Genomic DNA, 9,415 nt, shown 5'->3' on the forward strand with positions numbered 1-9,415 from the left:
GAGCGAATGCTTCTAAGAAAACAAAGAGGGATGTGGTATATAATTTTGAATAGTGAAAAGCATCTCTGCTCTTTTTTAGTAGATGCTGGCATGTTGATCTATAAACTCGTTTGCTGGTTTTAGGGGAAGTTAATGATAGCACATAATTTAGAGATGAAACAATACATTCTGGATGAACTACATGGAACTCGGCTTTTGTAAATTTAGTGAGTAGAAAAGGTGGGGAACCCTAAGACATCTGAGCAGAAACCGTGCAGTCCACAGAGAAGCTTTGGCAAACACAGGGAGAACTATATAGATGGATGCACAGGACTCCTGAAGTCTTGGGTCCCTTTTAGTGACGTTTCCTTGGCTGTCTGCTGCTTATTTGCCACAGAGTAAACATGGGACCAAAGTTCTGTTTCTGCCAGGATTAATCATTTTCTTCTTTATCTGCATCAAAGTTCTCTGATATAGGAGAACTTCCTTTCTCGGTTGGACTTGCCGTATGCTTTTATTTCAATCAATCATAGTAAATATTGACTTGTACCAGTTGGAAAAGGGTTAGAAAAAAAATCCCACTGCAAAATCTTTACTCCTCTCCAGAGAGAGAGAGAGAGAGAGAGAGAGAGAGAGACAGAGAGAGAGACAGAGAGAGAGACACAGAGAGAGAGAGAGAGAGAGAGACAGAGAGAGAGCGCGCTGGGAAAAGAAAGTTTTTATTTTTCATTTTATTTTAAAATATTTTAAACCATTTTTTGTTTCTAATTTGGTTTTGCAGTACAATTATTGTGAGCAAAGACTTTGGAATCAAAATCCTGAGCTGATCTGTGGTACAACATTGTCTGGTTGCCTAATATTGGGTAAGCTATCAAACTGTATAAAAGGAGAAAATAATAAGATCTATATTTTAAAAGGAATTTATTTCAGTGCCTAGATCAAAAATCTTCATAAATATTAGCTATGCTATTATGTTTTAATGTATACATATGTAAATTATGATATAGCTTTGCATAATCTAAAGTTGTTGCTACCAAATACAGAGTCTAGATGGTCTAAGAATTCTTTCAAATCCTTAAACACAAATGTTATTTGTACAAGGAAATCTAACTTTTTTTAAAATTAGGCTTATATACCAAGTTAGCTTGGATTGATAGTCTAAAATAGTAAATGTACATTCAGTTCAGGGGCCCATAATGCCCCATACATTTAATGGTGTGTGCATAATATCTAACAATTGCAATGATTCGATAGCATGCCCTTGTGTATGTCCATGCCTGCTGTGTGTCCATCTACTTTACAAACAAGGAGACCCGGGCTGTCAATTGGTGGTGTTAGCCCTTTTTAGTTACAAGCGATTGTAGAGTATGTTGAGAATCATCTCCACATGCATTCAAAAATGCTGGTACCCAGGACTTAATATGGCTGACTTTTCAGAAATGAAAATCTAAACTTTTAATATTGCTGTATTCTCCTGGAAAGCTCCATCAAACTGTGATAGATACAGCTAGAGTGATGCTGTCCAGCATGGGGATGCACAGCAGAAGGCAGGGTCTGCACTGCCATTCGATTGCTCCAGCTCGCTGTACTGCATTGGGAAGAGGAAACCCAAACCCAGCCTGCAGGGCTGTGCCGTAGATCATTCTCACGGCAGCAATGCCTTAGACTGGGTCTAGATAATTTGTAAACAGCTAAACATTATTTCTCACCATTCTGGAAGCTAGGAAGTCCAAGGCACTGATCCAGTACCCAAACTGATCCTGTTGCTCACAGACAACTATTTCGTTAGGGTATCCTCATGTGACAGGAGGGATTATGGAGTCTCTTCAAGCCTGTTTTTATAAGCATCAACCTCATTCGTGATAGATTACCTACTAGTCACTCAGAGACCCTACCTTTAATGGTACCTGCCACACTGGAGATTAAGCATTAACAGGTAATTCAGAAGAGTGCAAATAGGTCATGACAGTCTCACTGTATCATTAAAACACGTGAGAGAAGCTACGGTCAGTGAGCAGAATATCAGAGAGGAACAAGTTATACAGAGAAAGCTCTGGAGATCTGTAGAAGGCTCTCTAAGTCTTTGGACACTACTAATCTATGCACATGTGTGTTGAAACCATATGCATGTGTGCACACATGCCTCTGTGTGTGTGTGCATGTACGTGCGTGCGTGTGTGTGTGTGTGCATGTGTGTGTGTGTGTGTGTGTGTGTGTGTGTGTGTGTGTGTTATCCATGACATGTGGCAAAGCATAGTCATTGTCATTACCTCCACATTCTTCTGTTAGATGATTCAGTCACACGGTGATCTATTATTTGCAGTGAATGGACTTTCAGTTTTATCATTGTTTATTTTTGGCCAGTATCTTAGTTACCCTTCTATTGCTGCCAGAAGACCTTGCCTATCCATCATGGAGGGAAGACAGGGCAGTAAACCAAGTAGGGCAACAACTCAAGTAGGAACCTGGAAGCAGTAACTGCAGCAGAGGCCATGGAGAAGCACATCTTACCGCCTTGTTCAGCCTGCTTTGTTATGACATTGAGAACAGCCTTGCCAACACTGTCCCCAGTAAGTTGGGTCCCTTGCATTAATCTGTCATCAAGAAACTACCCTATAGACTTGCAATCTGATGGCTATGTTTTCTCAGCTGAGGTTCCTCCTCTCAACTCTAGCTTTTGTTAACAACTAAAGCACCAAGTCCAAACCAGGATGACTGTTTTAAATAATGTGAATTTCTGTCTACACCTGTGGCTCACGGAAATATGTTCTTCACTGTAAATATAGGAAAGAAATAACTGGGTCATAAGAGACAATGAACATAAAATACATCTAACATTGAACACTACCAAACATGTTCCCAGGTAGATTACATTGACTTCATTTGATCAGCAGTGCATTGGGGGTTCTGTTTTTCTCCGTGTTTTGTTTTTTTTTTTTAAGACACTTTACTTCTCATTCTATTTCAATCATCCCAGTGGCTCTGTAGTGGTATCATGGGTTGTTTTCCTATCCTTGGTTATAATCATATCAAGTGTCTTTCCATGTGCCAATTAACTGAACACACGGCCTTCTTTATTTTTCTCATAGGTTCTAGAATTGTTTTATTAATGTTTTTTACAGATCAATTATTTTTGTTTATGTGTATGTGTGTGTATTTGTGGTACCTCAGAGACTAGAAAAGGGTATCAAGTCTGTTGTGGAGGCAGGGAGCTACCATTCAGTGCTTTGCAAAGTCAGTGCACGTTCTTAAACCAACAAGCACCTCTGACGCCCCTATCCTGTTTTATCGTGGTGGTGGTGGTGGTGGTGGTGGTGGTGGTGGTGGTGGTGGTGGTGGTTTGGTATTTTGTTTCTTGTTTGTTTTTGAGATGTGTGTGTGTGTGTGTGTGTGTGTGTGTGTGTGTGTGTGTGTGTGTGTGACTGCTATCTTAGAATTCTCTCTGTATACCAGGATAGCCTTGAACTCTGAGGTTCACCTGCCTCTGACTACTGAGCGATGGGATTAAAGGTTTCACCAGCCCAGCTTATCATGATATAATACTATGATATAATAATAGACATGTCTATTTGGAATAAAGAGCTTTCCGTAGACGTCCTGTGCTTCTGCCACCCTCTTGCACTTTGCATGTACTTTTTACTCTAATTCCTGAGCTTTGCTTTGACAAAAAAAAAAAAACAAACAAACAAACAAAAAAACCAAAAAAAAACAAGAAACAAACAAACAAAAAAACCAGTTCCTAAAATTAATTTCTGGCAATTTGTTCATCTTTTCTTTGGGGATTGGTGCTTTTTATGCTCCATTTAAGAAGCGGTTGTTACTACGCATTACAGGGAAATTCTTCCTTCCTTTAGAAGTCTTTCCTATCTTGGATCAGTCCAACGCTCGTTCAGTTCTTCAGTTTTCTCTTCCATATGTTCAGCCACTGGCCCACTATCATCGGCTGTCTATTCCTCTCCACCTCTTCTGCACTGTTCCACCCGTTACCCAATCAAATGCCTCTGTAAGTCCTCTGCTGCCTCCTATCCCTTCCGTCCCTCTGTCAGTCTGACCTTGTGTCAACAGATTTGCAGGGCTTTAGAGCAAGTCTCAAGAGTCGCCCACGATTTTCCCAACCCCTTTCCTTTCTCCAAGGTTGACTCAACTATCACAATCCCTTTTTATTTACATAAATTTTAGCATCCGTTGGTCATGTTCAATCCTTTGGTGTCAATTGTATTAGATATGTTCTAGAAGTTCTACATTTCACCTAAAATTTCAAATCTATTTTCATGGTTCTGAAAACTTCATCTTTTCTTTTTTTCTTTTTACTCTTGGTAAGATCTGTGGTGATGGCTTTTGTTTTTCTTCAGGGAACTTATTACTTGTATTTTTCTTTAAGTGCTATTTTAATTTTATGACACGGTGCAGATTATGCACTATATTTTCATTATTATCCAATTCAGTATCTTCTAATCTCTGCTATCATTTCTGCTGAGCCACAAATATTTTTAATAAATGTGCAATCATGAGAATTTTCTAGTTATGTGGGAGAGGAGTGCTGTTATTGGCTTCTAGCTGAAATCCTCTGTGGTCAGAGAATATGCTCTCTAAATTTGATCATATGAAACTTGTTAAAGCAACATACAGACTAGCACATGCTCAGCTTCGATAAATTGTGATTCAGTTATGTAGGGGCGCTGTACACGTGACAGTAGGCCACATGTGCTCTTCATCAAATATTAAATATCACTTGTGATTGTTAGGATTTTCCAGCCTGTGTCTGCTTGGTTCTTCTTTATTTGTTTCTCTGTTCACATTTCCTGTGTGTTCTTTTAGTCCTTTTAACTGATTTCAAGTGTGTAGTTGGTGACCATGACCATTATGGTTCAGGTCTGCAGTGCCCCACACAGGCTGTGTCTGAATGCCTGGTTCTCAGCTGATGGCACTGTTCTAGAGGGTGAGGGGCCTGCTAGAGGAGGTGAATTACTGGGACTGGGGGTGGATTTTTTAAGGCCTACTGCCAGGCCCAGCTTTGACTCTGATTTTCTACTCCCTAATGGCCATGATGTAAGGAAAGGCAGCTGCACAACTGACCAGATACAGCTGCATGAGGCTGCATCTCCCCCTGTGGTAAACAAAAATCTCCTGGAACCTTGATCCAAAATCACCTTTTCTTCCCATGACTTCCTTCTGTACGTTGTCTTGTTATAGTGACAAGGAGGGTTGACTGAGCTGGATATGAGAACGCATACCTCCAATCCCAGTCCTTGGGAGGCAGAAGCAAGCAGAACTCAATGTTAGAGGTCAGCCAGGTCTATATAGCAAGTTCTAGGTCAGTCCATGTAGAGATGGACTTTGTCCCACAGCTTAAGAAGAAAAGAAAAAAAGAAGGACATTAGAAAGAAGAAAGGAAGGAAGAGAAGTAGGAAGGGAAAGAAAGAGGGAGGGAGGGAGTGAGGGAGGGAGAGAGAGGGGGGGGGATAGGTTGGTTGACTGCTACCATGAGACAATGAACAAAAGCCTAGCATAAGTTTTCTCATCATGGCTTCCAGATAAGCTTTATTTTCTCATGTACACAAACAGATTTATTGTTCAACACTGCGTGTGAAAAAGTGGAGAGGAAAGTAAAGCCATGGGGAGTGTGTGTTCTAGAGCAGCTGGACTGCCTTCTGGGCAGGAACTGGGATGGTTTAGGGCTGGGTTTCATCAGGTGACAGGACTAATCTGTGTTCAGACTCCTTGCTGCTTCTGTATGTGCTTCTAGAGCATCGACTCACTTCCAGACCTTATTCTTCCTCCTTGACAAGTTTCTGCACTTGAATTATCTGCAAAATGTTCTGCTTGGCAGCAGGAGAGATGGTTCAGTTAGTAAAGCACTTGCCTTGCAAACGTAAGGACCTGAATTAGGATCGCCAGAACCCATGTGAAAAGCAGGACGTGGTGGTGCATGTGTGAAATCCCAGTCGTGGTGAGATGGACAGACTCTTGAAGATTGCTGGCCAGCTAACCTAACCTCGTAGGCAAAGTTCTAGGACAATGAGAAACCCAGTTTCAAACAAAATGTAGATAGTACCCGAGAACAATACTCAAGTTTGGCCTCCTACATCCAAACGAATAGCTATGTGTATATGCACCTAACTATACACACATGTGTAACCCAACCACATGCATACACACATAGAAATAAGTCAGTAGCATTCTCTTGTTCTCTCTTGCTCTCTTACCTTCTTCCCCCTTTGTCCTTTCTTTCACCATTTCCCTCCTCCCTCTCTTCACATGCTCATGGCCAACCTCTATTTCTCTACTCTCTCTCTCTCTCTCTCTCTCTCTCTCTCTCTCTCTCTCTCTCTGCCTTTTTCTGCCCTTACTACCCTCTTAACTCCCCTCCCCATATCCTGAATAAACTCTCTTCTATACTAAGAAAGAAAGAAAGAAAGAAGTCAGTAATCAGCTTCCTATACACTATGTAGAAGAATATTATCTCTCTTCAAAAAATGAAAGCCAGACTTGCCCCTGAGACTTTGTTCCTCTTTCTGAGGCCCTTGCTCCATATGTTATAACTCTTTCATGTATAAGCATGTGTATGTATTGCAGGTGTTTTCAATCTCAATGGGTAGCTTGATCAAATTAGACAACAAATTTCCCATGACTTTCTTTTTAAAAAGAACTCTTAGCTCTTGAATTTTAGGCTAAGAGGATGTCTTAGGTTTTAACTGCTGTGAAGAGACACCATGACCAAGGCAACTCTAATAAGGACATTATTTGGGGCTAGTTTACAGGTTCAGAGGTTCAGTCCATTATCATCAGGTAAGAGCATGGCAGTACCCAGGCAGGCATAGTAGAGGCAGAGCTGAAAGTTCAACAACTTGTTCTGAAGGCAAACAAGAAGACTGGCATCCTCCGGCAGCTAGGAGGAAGTTCTCAAAAGTCCATCCCCCACAGTACACACTTCCTCCAACAAGGATACTCCAATATCCATAGAAGGAGAAAACAAGATATTTCATGATAAAGCCAAATTTAAATAATACCTATCCATAAACCCATCAATACAGCATGTACTAGAAGGAAAACTCCAGTCCAAGGAAGTTAACTGTGCCTTCACACACACACATAAACACAAACACACACTCACTCACTCACCACCACCACCAACACCACCACTACTAACACCACCAGCAAAATAACAGGAATTAACAATCACTGGCTATTTTTTTAAGGTTTATTTATTTATTATATATAACTACACTGCAGCTGTCTTCAGACACACCAGAAGAGGGCATCAGATCTCATTACAGATGGTCGTGAGCCACCATGTGGTTGCTGGGAATTGAACTCAGGACCTCTGGAAGAGCAGTCAGTGCTCTTAACCACTGAACCATCTCTCCAGCCCCACAATCACTGGTTATTAATATCTCTCAATATCAGTGGACTCAATTCCCCAATAAAAAGACACAGACTAACAGAAAAGATGTGAAAATAGGATCCGTCATTCTGTTGCATACAAGAAACACACCTCAGCAATAATGATAGACATTACCTCAGAATTAAAGGTCTGGAAAAAAAGTTTTCCAAGCAAACAGACTTAAGAAGCAAGCTGGAGTAGCCATTCTAATATTTAACGGGAAAAAAAACTTCCAACAAAAGAGATGGGGAAAGACACTTTATATACATCAAAGGAAAGATCCACCAAGATGATGTCTCAATTCAGAACATCCATGCCCCGAACACAAGGGCACCCACATTCATAAAAGAAACTTTACTAAAGTTTAAGTCACACATTGAACCAACACATTAATAGTGGGAGACTTCAATACCCCCACTCTCACCAATGGGCAGGATATCCAGACAGAAACTAAACAGAGAAATAATGAAACTAACTGACATGAATCAAATGGCCCTAATAGACACCTACAGGATATTTCACCCAAACACAGAAGAATATATCTTATTCTCAGCAAATACACCTCAAAAAATGACCATATACTTGGTCACAAAGCAAGTCTCAACAGATACAAGAAAATTGAAGTAACTCTCTGTATCTTTTCAGACCACCATGAATTAAAGCTGGACTTCAACAAGAATAGAAACAAGAAGAAGTCTACACATTCACGGAATCTGAACGACTACTCAATGATCTCTGGGTCAGGGAAGAACGAAAGAAAGAAAGTAAAGACTTCCAGGGTTCAGTGAAAATGAAGGCACAACATGCTCAACTTATGGAGTGCTAAAATGAAAGCTCATAGCAGTCAGTGCCCTCAAACATAAATTAGAGAAATCCCGTGCAAGAGACTTAACAGCAAACCTGAAAGCTCTAGAACAAAAAGAAGCAAACACACCCAAGAGGAAAAGATGACAGAAAATACTTAAACTCAGGGCTAAGATTAACAAAATAGAAACAAAGAGAATTATAAAAGAGTCGGTGAAACAAAGAGCAGGTTCTTCGAGAAAATCAACAAGATAGACAAACCCTTATCCAAACTAAATAAAAGACAGAGATTCCCAAATTAACAAAATCAGAAATGAAAAGGGAAGTATAACAGCGTACACCAAGGAAATAAAAAAAAATCATACTTTTTTGAAGCTTACTTCAAAAACTTGTATTTCAAAAAATTGGAAAATCTAAAATAAATGGACCTTGTTCTTGATAGATATCAATTACCCAAATTAAATCAAGATCAGATAAACAAGTGCCAAGATCAGATTTATGGCACTGAAGGAAATAGAAGCAGTCATTAAAAGTCTGTCTGTCTGTCTGTCTGTCTGTCTGTCTGTCTGTCTCTCTCTCTCTCTCTCTCTCTCCCTCTCTAAACACACACACACACACACACACACACACACACACACTATTTGCACATGAAACCCATCTGCCCCATGCACACACTGAGGGTGGGGAGAAAGATTGGTCCCATTTTAGTGAGAGACAGAAGGAGGCTGCATAGCCAGGGTGTGAAGTAATATGTAAGACCTAAGAGCAACAAGAAATGGGAACAGCAGTTATTTAGCCCAAAGACATAATTTCTGCAATCAACGTCATGGAACCCGGGAGCAGATCTTCCTGTAGTGGAGAATCCATATGCTGTTGTAACTTGTTAACCTGCTGCTGGGAAAACCACTCAAGCCACAACAGACTCCTGATTCACAGTGATTGCCGGAGTAATAAAATTGTGTCTTAAGCTGCTATGTGTGTGACATTGTGTCACAGGCCTGCGTTGCTTAATGGCAAATGTTCATTCTGAGAAACACATGGTAATGTAATTTTTGCCATTATGCAAAACCAGAGTCTATTTGCATAAACTACGATGGGTCCTAATGTCACCAGGTGATAGAATGTTATGGGATCCTGGTTTTATGTGCAGTCCATTGCTAAGCAAAATATTGTTATGTGATGCAAACATACCCACAGGGGGGGGGAGAGGGAGAGGAAATGAGAGGAAGAGGAAGAGGGTTCGAGGAA

General features: G+C 40.5%; 1 long non-coding RNA gene across 1 annotated transcript; it reads left to right on the plus strand.

Annotated features, from left to right (window-relative positions):
• Positions 1-643: 643 nt before the first annotated feature.
• LOC120102148 (uncharacterized) lies at positions 644-9,139 on the plus strand. The gene is made up of 2 exons (XR_015687191.1): positions 644-842; positions 8,009-9,139. It is a non-coding gene; the product is annotated as an uncharacterized LOC120102148 (long non-coding RNA).
• The last annotated feature ends 276 nt before the right edge of the window (positions 9,140-9,415 follow it).

Source organism: Rattus norvegicus, chromosome 4, assembly GCF_021556685.1.
Source record: "Rattus norvegicus strain SHRSP/BbbUtx chromosome 4, alternate assembly SHRSP_T2T, whole genome shotgun sequence".
Classification (NCBI taxonomy): domain Eukaryota; kingdom Metazoa; phylum Chordata; class Mammalia; order Rodentia; family Muridae; genus Rattus; species Rattus norvegicus.